The 12,084-nt window shown below is 38.1% G+C and overlaps 1 pseudogene; it reads right to left on the reverse strand.

The window, feature by feature from the left end:
• Positions 1-8,603: 8,603 nt before the first annotated feature.
• On the reverse strand, positions 8,604-10,569 carry LOC120873760 (annotated as a pseudogene).
• Between the last annotated feature and the right edge of the window lie 1,515 nt (positions 10,570-12,084).

Below are 12,084 nucleotides of genomic sequence, written 5' to 3' on the forward strand. Positions count from 1 at the left end.
GCTTCTATCACCAGTCACATCCACAAGTGGGTATTGTTTTTGCTTTGGCTCCATCCCTTCATTCTTTCTGGAGTTATTTCTCCACTGATCTCTAGTAGCATATTGGGCACCTACTGACCTGGGGAGTTCCTCTTTCAGTATCCTATCATTTTGCCTTTTGATACTGTTCATGTGGTTTTCAAGGTAAGAATACTGAAGTGGTTTGCCATTCCCTTCTCCAGTTGATCACATTCTGTCAGACCTCTCCACCATGACCCGCCCATCTTGGGTTGCCCTGCAGGCATGGCTTAGTTTCATTGAGATAGACAAGGCTGTGGTCCTAGTGTGATTAGATTAACTAGTTTTCTGTGAGTATGGTTTCAGTGTGTCTGCCCTCTTGCAACACCTACCATCTTACTTGGGTTTCTCTTACCTTGGGCACGGAATATCTCTTCATGGCTGCTCCAGCAAAGTGCAGCCATTGCTCCTTACCTTGGGTGAAGGCCCTTCCTGACCTTCAATGTGAGATGGCTCCTCTAGGCCCTCCTGCACACGCACAGCCACCGCTCCTTGGACGTGGGGTTGCTCCTCCATGCCACCGCCCCTGGCTCGGGATGCAGGATGGTTCCTCCCGGCCGCTGCCCCTGGCCTCCTGCGCAGGGTGGCTCTTCTCGGCTGCCGCCCCTGGCCTCGTACATGGGGTGGCTCCCCCATTAAAAGTATCACTAAAATAATTCATATAAAATATTCATTATTGCCATTTAGGAAATTCATGCTTATGGGTATAATATTTGCATGCTATTTACAGTTCAATTGGAAAAATTAAAACTTGGAAAATTAAAAATATATGCAATGTGTTTTCTTAAAATCTATCAATTTGCAAAACTTAAGCACAGAATTGCAATTTTTGGTATGCAAACCCATGGGCAAACTGGAGAATGTAAGCCCCAGAGGAAAAGGAAATGGTATTTGATGATCATATGGCATTGACTCTGCAACAGCTAAGGTACAGAGTACAACACACTGACTCACATGAGAAAAAATTAATCATATGGTTTCCAAAGCATTATGTCATTTGCACCTATGACATCACAGTGAAATTGGTATATGTTATTGCATAAGGAAACTAGACATAAGTGATTTTGTCTAGATGCTATGATTTCTCTTTCATTTGGTTTAAATACGTCATGAAAAATTCTAAGTTTTTCATACTTACAAAATGAAAAATTTAATTATACTCGTGTTTTTTAGATGCTTCTTAAGAGACTTCATGGGGGCTTCCCTGGTGGCTCAGAGGTTAAAGTATCTGCCTCCAATGCAGGAGACCTGGGTTTGATTGATCTCTAGGTCGGAGGATCCCCTGGAGACGGAAATGGCAACCCACTCCAGTATTCTTGCCTGGAGAATCCCATGGACGGGGGAGCCTGGTAGGCTATAGTCCATGGGGTTGCAAAGAGTTGGACACGACTGAGCAACTTCACTCACTCAATCAAGAGACTTCATAAATCTGGTATTTTGCAGAATAATCCTAACTGCCTTTGTAGATAGTAATTCTTTTCTGCTTCCTGAATTAAATTTCAGTTTGGTTAGCATAATGTCACATTTATCAAAATCTTATTACATAAATGAATGCTTAAAATGGCTTAATGATTTTAAAATTCTGCCCTTAATTAATTTTCAATGTCTTCCTGGAGGAACCTTCCAAAAATTGCAATACTGTTTCATCTTTCCTAGTTGGTGGATTTTAGTCATATTATTGCATAATTTTTAAATTTTCTAAATTTTAATTAAATAAACATTATACATTGAATAGCATGCAAATTTGGTATTCACAAATATGAATTTCCTAAATGACAGTCATGAATATATTTATGTGTATTATTTCAGTGATTCTTTTAATAAACTTGAAAACTTCTGCACAGAAACCTGTAGAATTAAATTTAAACTTTATCTCTTTTTCTTTTATTTCAAGGAATTTGATTCTATCATATATTTGTTTGCTGAGCTTTTATGAAAAACAGATATGAACTGGTTAACAATCCAGACTGACAAAGTTAACTTCTAATTAGACATTTATGTACACTTTTTATATCAGTAGGTACATATTTGTACATTAGAAATAGCACTTACTTCTAAAGCTAAGTAAAACTGCATATTGAAATCTTACTGGAAAATTTTACTTCATATTAAACTTTTCTTTCTTTTTCCAACCACCTATTTGTTTTTTCCATGTATGTTGTTCTGAGTTCTACAGTTTGGGAATGTACTTTATAATTATGTTCCTTAAAATTTCATTGAGGATTTTTTGCCATGTATGTAACTTCTGTGGTTTTTTTGTTTTCCTGTAGGGTTGGGACTGGGCTTCCTTCATAGCTCAGTTGGTAAAAAGTCTGCCTGCAATGCAGGAGATCCTGGTTCAATTCCTGGGTCTGGAAGATCAGCTGGAGAAGGGATAGATTACCCACTCCGATATTCTTGGGCTTCCCTTGTGGCTCAGTTGGTAAAGAATCTGTCTGCAATGTGGGAGACCTGGGTTTGATCACTGGGTTGGAAGGATCCCTGGAGAAAGGAAAGGATAGCCACTCTAATATTTTGGCCTGGAAGATTCCATGGACTGTATAGTCCATGGGGTCCCAAAGAATTGGACATGACAAAGCGACCTTCACTTTCACAGGGTTAGGTAGAGAAAATACCTATAACAATTAGGGATTATGGAAACACTTACTACTACTATCTGATCTTTTCAAAATCTAGATCTGAAAGTACATCAAGCTTGAAGAGACATCCACCACTTTATTCAAATGTATAAAACAGAACTACCAGACATTAAGTTGAAGCTTTAAATATGGGTGGAGAGTTTTGAAAAGATAGTTGGCCTCTTCACATGTGGCAGAGGGGTCTCCTAAGGTGAGGGTAAAAGTGTGGTATAAATGAGAATGGCGTCAGTAGTTTGAATCTATCAGAATTTACATGTTACAACTCTAATCCTAGATCCCAAAATCTGAAAGAGGAACTTATCAGCCCCAATTGGGATTGATCCAAGATTGGGTGCCACCAGAGAGGGTCTTGGGGAAGAGAGAAATGCTTTTGTAAGGAGGAAAGGGGAGAGGACCAGAGCAGATGTATAGACAGGAGTCCACAGAACAGCAGGAATAGCCTTGGTGTAGTATTCTAAGTCCTGAGTCCTAGCTTGTTGCAGAGGCCTTATCCCACTCCTATACTTGTGGTCTCTGAGGTAACCACCATCCTTATGATTAATATACTCTCTACTTAAGCTCCTTTAAGATGTATACATATTATTTGCAACAAAAATCCTATATAATCTAAGTACCTATCTCATTGTCAAAATCAGTAGAATAACTGTTTGCAACAGGATCTGCTTGATAACAAGAGTCAATATTTTATTTTTCTGGAAAGCTTTGGAATCTACCAAAGCTCTCACTACATTGTCACCTTTATCCTCATAATGTTTAGTGAAAAAATCTTGACTCCAAGTAAATTTGCTAAAATATTTGCATCTGAAGGAAGATTTGATAGTTGTTTACCCATTTCATAGAGGATATGGCTTTCCCTTAAGCCAGTTGAAGTGTAAATCATATTTTTATGACTATTATTGAAAGAAAAACATCCAAACATAAAGCATATATTTTAAGTATATTTAGAAACCAATATCTTTTATAATATACTACTATTGTCTATTGTCATTGTAAATCAAGAGGTGTGTGATCTCACACTTTGTGATACCACTATCTGGAATGAATTTATTGTTTTAAGCCTTACCCTGTGTTGATAGTTTAGAAATTTCTTAGATCTCTCTATGGGGTAAATTGTTCCTCCCAGAAAGTCAGTAGCAGAAAATACATTTTCATGGCCTCTGATGGAGATTGGAATTCATAATTGTAAAAAGGAAGGAATTTGTCCAGGTAGTCCACTTCATCTTAAAACTCAATTATTTGTAGTCTCATGCCTCAAACCTGCATACACTGTAATGCTCTTTCCATGAACAAAATATAGATACTGGGGTTTGTGTTAGTCATTATCCCTCTTATAAGCATAGAGAAAAGGGAATAATCATAATCATTGACATAGAAAAAGTGGTGTTACTCATGTTTTATTAAGAACCAAGCCTCACAAAATGTGATTTTAAAATTTTCATCATGATAAAATGATTATGTCTTTAAATACAGTCAGGTTTGTATAAAATCAGTTGTTTATTAATTCAAGAGGGGAGTATTAGCTGTATACTTCTCTGAGTTTTTGTTGGCAATGATGATTCACACGTGTACTCTCTTCCATTCTGTAAGACTCTGCCTCACAGTGCAGTGAAAAATGACTTTATCTGAGAGTCTCAAACTCCAAACAGATTGCCTTCAAATGAATAGGCCCATACTCTAGTAATCTACTTTTCTTAACTCTCTTCAGACTCCTAAGAAAATGAAGAGTATAAGTTATTAATTAAAAGTTCTGAGTAGCTAAGCCGTTGGTCATATCTTTTCCTTGAAGTTTTTAATGAGTCTTACACTTATGACCCAAAGTCACTGGCAAATCATATATAGGTAGGAACTATGCACTTCATAGTTCTTACTTGTATTTTCCTATGATTCTCTTAATTTCCTTTAGATTCTTATACACTAAAAGAAAGGATTTACACACTTGTTTCAAAGCTTTTATTATTATACTGATTATTCTGTTATTTTAGTGGTATAATTTATTAATCATACTCCCATAGATCTTTCAAAAATTGTAATTTTAAAATCCAATAAGATATTTACATTTGAAGCAAAACAATTAAATACAACTATCTTTTTAAGAAATAATCCTGATAGCTCCTCTACAAAGCTGATCTTGGGGTAAAACTTAAAGGTTCAAATCAAATGGATTTTGGCGTTTCTCAGCTGTTGCTTCCTGTGAAAAACTGCTGATAGTTTGAGACACTAAATGGTAACTACACCAAATGATGACAAATGTCCCAGGTGCTAGCATTTTTTCCTTCAGTCTTTTTCCTCAAATATTAAATGTTTATATCTTCTCTTTGCTACTCTCACATGTTCTGAGCACATGGATCAAGGACATAATGGATATGTGTGTGTGTGTGTGTGTATTTACAAAAACCCTCCAATTAAAAAATTATTTTAATTGGAGGATAATTCCTTTACAATATTGAGATGATTTTTGCCGTACATCAACATGAATCACCCACAGGTTTACATATGTTTCCCCCTACAATCATCCTGAACCCCCCTCCTTCTTCCTTCCCCACTCTATCCCTCTGGGTTGTCCCAGAGCACTGACTTTGGGTGCTGTGCTTCAGGCATTAAACTTGCACTGGTCATCTATTTTACGAATGGCAATGTTCACGTTTCAGTGCTATTATCTCAATCATCTCATCTTGCCTTCTCCCATTGAGTCCAAAAGTCTGTTCTTTATGTCTGTGTCTCCTTTGCTGCCTTGAATGTAGGATTGTTGGTATCATCTTTCTAAATTCCATATATATGCATTAATATACAGTATTTGTCTTTCTATTTTTCACTTACTTCACTCTGTATAATAGGCTTTAGGTTCATCCACCTTGTTAGAACTGAGTAAACTGTGTTCCTTTTTATGGCTGAGTAATATTCCATTGTGTATACGTAACAGAATTTCCTTATCCATTTACCTGTTGATGGATGTTTAAGTTGCTTCCATGTCCTAGCTGTTGTAAATAATGCTGCAATGAATATTGGTGTACATGTGTCTCCTTCAATTCTAGTTTCCTCAGGGTATATGCCCAACAGTGGGATTGCTGGGTCACATGGCAGTTCTATTGCCAGTTTTTTAAGGAATCTCCACACTGTTCTCCATAGTGGCTGTACCAGTTTGCATTCCCACTAACAGTGTATAAGAGGGTTCCCTTTTCTCTACATCCTCTCCAGCATTTACTGTTTGTAAATTTTTTGATGATGACCATTCTGAACTGGTGTGAGATGATGCCTCATTGTGGTTTTGATTTGTATTTCTCTAATATTGGGTGATGCTGAGTATTAATTCATGTGTTTATTATCCATGTATATGTCTTTTTTGGAGAAATGTTTGTTTAGGTTTTTTGCCCACTTTTGATTGGGTTGTTCATTTTTCTGGCATTGAGCTGCATGAACTGCTTTTATATTTTGGAGATTAATTCTTTGTCAGTTGTTTTGTTTGTTATTTTCTCCTATTCTGAGGGCTGTCTTTTCACCTTGCTTGTAGTTTCCCTCATTAAGCAAAGTTCCTTTGCTGTGCCTTTAAGTTTAATTAGGTCCCATTTAATTTTTTTTTGTTTTATTTATTTATTTATTTATTTTTTTATTTCCATTATTCTGTTAGGTGGGTCATAGAGATTCTTGCTGTGATTTATGTCAGAGTGTTCTGCCTATGTTTTCCTCTAGGAATTTATAGTCTGTGGTCTTCCATTTAGGTCTCTAATCCATTTGGAGTTTATTTTTGTGTATGGTGTTAGAAAGTGTTCTAGTTTCATTATTTTGCATGTAGTTGACCAGTTTTCCCAGCACCACTTGTTGAAGAGACTATCTTTTCTCCATTGTATATTTTTGCCTCCTTTGTCAAAGATAAGGTGTCCAGAGGTATGTGGATTTATCTCTGGGCTTTCTATTTTGTTTCACTGATCTATATTTCTGTCTTTGTGCCAGTACTATACTATCTTGATGACTGTAGTTTGTAGCATAGTCTGAAGTCAGGAACATTGATTCCTCCAGTTCCATTCTTCTTTCTCAAGATTGCTTTGGCTATTCAGGATCTTTTGTGTTTCCATACAGATTGTGAAATTATTTGTTCTAGGTCTTTGAAAAATATTGTTGGTAGTTTGATAGAGATTGCATTGAATCTATAGATTGCTTTGGTAGTAAATTCATTTTCACTATACTGATTGTACCAATCCAAGAACATGGTATATTTCTCCATCTATCTGTGTCATCTTTGATTTCTTTCATCAGTGTTTTATAGTTTTCTGTATACAAGTGTTTTGTTTCTTTAGGTAAATTTATTCCTAAGTATTTTATTCTTTTTGTTGCAATGGTGATTGGGATTATTTCCTTAATTTTCTGATTTTTTATTGTTAGTATATAGGAATGCAAGGGGTTTCTGTGTATTAATTTTATATTCTGCAACTTTACTATATTAAATAATTTTCTGGTGGCATCTTTAGGGTTTTCTTTCTTTTTGGGGAGCTCTTACGCTTTTAATGAATGGAGGGAGGTACAAAATGCATCAATGCAAAACAATGGTTTATATACTCATTAGCATAGTGGTTAATGTTAATTTACGGATACACAATGTGTTAAACCTCAGTTACAAAGTTTCCCGCAACCTAAGATAATGGAAAAGCTCCTTAAGTTCTTACCCACTACCTTTAAAGTTCTAAATGGTGTCTGGAAGAACTAAAAAATAATAGGTTCCTTTCAGCTGTGGTTAAGAACTCTAGTGAAGCTGTATGTCAGTGACACCAAGACAGTGAAGTTTCCTCAAAAGGGCTTTCTAGATTACCACATCATAAACTTTAAAGATATTTCCAATAACATAGGCAAGTTGAGTAGCTTAATAGTTTAAAAGTGGAAAGTAGCTAAGATGTCTCATCTTAGAGAATTTTAAAACAAGGTATAAATACCATCTCTCTCCTACAGAGAAACTTTTTCAAGCATGGACATAACTTTGGATACTAAGGAAATATATGTAGTTTTCATAAAGCTTCAATAAACACCCCAAGGCAAAAGTGTTCAAAACTTCCTATTCACTAAAATGTCACTGCATTATCCTTTTAGAGGTATAGGTATGCTACGCTTGCAGTGAGTGGATGTTCAATTTATGCCTAGTTAAAAGCACCAGGTGTCAAGTTCAGCTTCCATTTACACAGGATGCACCAATAACACTTAGGATAGTGAATAGTTCAAGTATTACATTTCCAACATAGTTTGCTTTTTGATTAGTCAGCACTGGGGCTCTTCTGCCTGTAGTTCTTCAGAATATTTTGAAAGAGGATAGAACTACCCTGAATATAGTCTTCAAGCAATATTGAGCCCTTCTGAAAGAGTTCTTCTTTCATAATAACATTTAGAGAAGGGAATAAAGACATGTTGCAAAAGCTGAGTTTCTTTCAAAAGAAGAAGAATAATGTAGCATCTGGAACCTATGTTTTGTGATAAATGTCAAAAATTGCCAAGACTTTCAATACATGTTTTGGTAAGGAAAAACCACTATATTGCTAAGGTTAATTGTGTAAAATAAAATAGTATCTTAATTAAACAGAAGAATTCACCATTAATGGCAGAAAACCCATGATAAGGGAAGCATCCAAAGACTGGCAACCAAAAGGCTGGGTAATTTTACTAGCTTTAGGATACATCAAAACACTTGGATTATCAAACTATTTTATTTTTTAAAACTGCAGTGTTTTAATGTACTTCTAATAACAACCCAATCTAAGGAGCTATGGAGGCTTATGAAAGTCCTACCCAGTAAGATGAAATTCTAGTGTAGAGGTGAATTAATACTTCTGTAAGAAGGAACTGAATCACCTTGGCATCAACAAATAGCCATTTTCTTTTACGCAGTAACTCATAATTTGATGACTAATTTCTGTTCAAAATTGGGCAGAAAAGGAACTACATCAGATCCAGAAACAATGATTTCACAAGCCACAGTCACTCAGCTCATGGATTTGTGATAATCTGCAGAAAATTTGCTTGACTAGTACTTGATTTCTTCACATCTGTAGAGGGGTTTGATACAATTACTTTTTAAAAAAATCAACCTTAAGCTGCATACAGGCAGAGAGATCACAAACTGCCGGAAGGCCATAACGGTCTAGGGGAAAGTTGTGTTCCTCCTGTAGGGGCGAATTAAGCAATACTTCCTTGGGCTTCTTTCAAAGTAGCCACTTGTCTTCTCGTGAGGATAATGGGCTAAAATTTCTTGTCATCTTTCCTGGCAAGACCCAGTCAGCTGTGTTAAAGAGACACCAGGAGGTGGCCAATGGGTTTGTAAGCTTGTTTGCTAGCCCTATCCTCTGTAAGAGGCACTTCCTTGGGACATACTTCTTTGTGTGAGGAGGTCATGAGCCACTTTGACAAGGGACTATTCCTTATAACTTGGAAGGAATCAGCAATTCTAGAAGAAGCCATTGTCTTTGGTGCCTTAGCTTGTTCTGCTGCCTCTCTTCTGGGTGGAGAGAGCTACATGTTCAGGGAATCTTTGTTTCTCAGGTTCAGGTTTTGGTTCCACAGGCCTACCATTTTTATCCTTTCCTTCTTTCTTCAGAAGCCATTTACACAGAACTTCCTTCTCACAATTTTCATCAGACATGCACTTTGCAAAACTTATACAAGGCTAATTGGCTTTGCAGACCTCCTCCACTTTATATGGGTCTTGATGGCTCTGGACAAGCCAATCCTTAATAGTCAGGGAGTGGAGAAGGGTTTCTTGGCCTCCAAGTGGTCGTTCAAGCATTTCAGATTGCCCAGGTTCTCAATCTGCACACCTTTGGCTGGTTACCCTGACAGTTGGTACAGGAATCAGACTTGACGAGCCAGTCATTAACATTGTAGGACTCCAGGAACACCTGGAACAAGAGCTTAAACTTCTCATTGGAGGTTTCATAGCTGCCATTCTCAGGCTTCTAAGGCTTATGGGATTCCTGGGAAGTTATCAGCCAACCAGAAAGATCCATCTTATCTTGATCAAGAGGCTCTAGACTGCTAACTTTTTCAATTTCAATGGAGTAAGAACTGGTAGTGGTATAGCTATTAAGACTTTTTGGTAACTTGCTTTTTTAGAAACTACTTGTTGCTGACTCTTGTGGATCCAGTTTTCTAAACCCTTTAGGTTGCCCCAGACATTTTTCAAGAAACTGTAGGCTCTAGCAGATGTCTGACTGTTCTCCAAGGTCTGCTTTTGGTTGAGCCAGGCCTGGAGATTGGTGCTGGGTAGGTAAGGAGTCTGATGACCAAGGCAGGTTTGCTTCCAAGGAGCCATTCACTGAGAGGGACAGCTGTGGTGTTGGATGCTGACTTCTGCTCTGGCAATGGGATATGGTCTCTCTTCTCTAAGAAGTACCCAATATTGATGAACTAGCATGAGCCATCAGGTGCTCATGAATTTGAATGGTCTTAAGAGACCCAAATGTGGTGATTGCCTATAGCAGGGCAGTTATGTCGGCTTCAGAGTAGGGCAATTGAATCTTCAGGTTTGAGGGTCAGACTGCCCAGCCTGTCCAGGCATGTTGAGACTTGATTGGCTACACTCCAGTTGATGAATAAGACAACTGAACTGGCCCAGTAACCAGTAGAGCTGTTGGGCCTGCTGCTGGAGTATTTTCTCTTTAAGCTGGTAGATGATATTTACTTGCTCATACAACCACACCTCACAGCTTTGAAGGCATTCCAGGTGGTGACTTATGCAGCAGTGAATCTGGACGTTGACCTACCACAAATTATCTTTAATTTGCTGCTCAGCTGGGAGAACTCCACCAATTGCAAGCTCCAAGTCCCTCTGTGCATCACAAGACCTCGAAAGGGGTTCTCTATTAGTGGAACAGCCACTAATGTCTTGTGAGGTACTCATTCTGCACCTTGTTCCTCCTCTCAAGCTAGGCCCCCGTGCATGACCTGCCCAGCAAGCAGGATGCTGCTTTATCCAGGCTCAGGTGAGAAAACTCCCTGGGCTTGCAGAGAGCACCCCACCCCACCAGCACGTCTGGCAGTGCCCTAGGGTTTTCTATGTAGAGAATCATATAATCTGCAAACAGTGAGTGTTTTGTATTTTTCTTTTCCAATCTGAATTCCTTTTAATTCTTCTCTTATTGCTATGTCTAGCATTTCCAAACTCTGTTGAATAGTAGTGGTGAGAGTGGGCACCCTTGTCTTGTCCCTGATTTTGGAAGAAATACTTTCAATTTTTTGCCATTGAGGATAATGTTTGCTGTGGCTTTGTCATATATCAGTTCAGCTCAGTCTCTCAGTAGTTTCTGATTCTTTGTGACCACATGGACTGCAGGATGCCAGGCCTCCCTGTCCCTCACCATTTCTCGGAGTTTACCAGACTCATGTCTATTGAGTCGGTGATGCCATCCAACCATCTCATCCTCTGTCATCACCTTCTCCTTGACCTTCAATTTTTCCCAGCATCAGGGTCTTTTTCAGTGAGTCATTTCTTCACATCAGGTGGCTAAAGTATTGGAGTTTAAGCTTCATCAGTCCTTGCAGTGAATATTGAGGACTGATTTCCTTTAGGATGGACTAGTTGGATTTCCTTGAAGTCCAAGGGACTCTCAAGAGTCGTCTCCAACACCACAGTTCAAAAGCATCAATTCTTCAGTGCTCAACTTTCTTTATGGTCCAACTCTCACATCCATGACTACTGGAAAAACCATAGCCTTGACTAGATGGACCTTAACTGTCCTGCTAAAGGCAATCACCACATTTGGGTCTCTTAAGACCATTCAAATGTCTCTGCTTTTTAATATGCTCTCTAGGTTGGTCATAACTTTTCTTCCAAGGAGTGTTTTTAATTTCATGGCTGCAATCACCATCAGGAGTGATTGATTTTGGAGCCCCCCAAAATAAAGTGTCACTATTTCCACTGTTTCCCAATATATTTCCCATGAAGTGATGAGATCAGGTGCCATGATCTTCGTTTTCTGAATGTTGAGCTTTAAGTCAACTTTTTCCACTCTCCTCTTTCACTTTCATCAAGAGGCTCTTAGTTCTTCTTCGTTTCTGCCATAAGGGTGGTGTCATCAGCATATCTGAGGTTATTGGTATTTCTCCTGGCAATCTTGATTCCAGCTTGTGCTTCATCCAGCTCAGGATTTGCATGATTTACTCTGTATATAAGTTAAATAAGCAAGGTGACAATATACAGCCTTGATGTACTCCTATCCATATTTGGAAACTCTCTGTTGTCCCATGTCCAGTTCTAACTGATGCTTCCTGATCTGCATACAGATTTCTCAGGAGGCAGGTCAGGTGGTCTGGTACTCCCATCTCTTTCAGAATTTTCAGTTTATTGTGATCCACACAGTCAAAGACTTTAGCATAGTCAATAAGGCAGAAATAGGTGTTTTTCTGGAATTCTCAT

This window comes from Oryx dammah, unplaced genomic scaffold (genome assembly GCF_014754425.2).
Source record: "Oryx dammah isolate SB20612 unplaced genomic scaffold, SCBI_Odam_1.1 HiC_scaffold_14, whole genome shotgun sequence".
Taxonomy (NCBI): Eukaryota; Metazoa; Chordata; class Mammalia; order Artiodactyla; family Bovidae; genus Oryx; species Oryx dammah.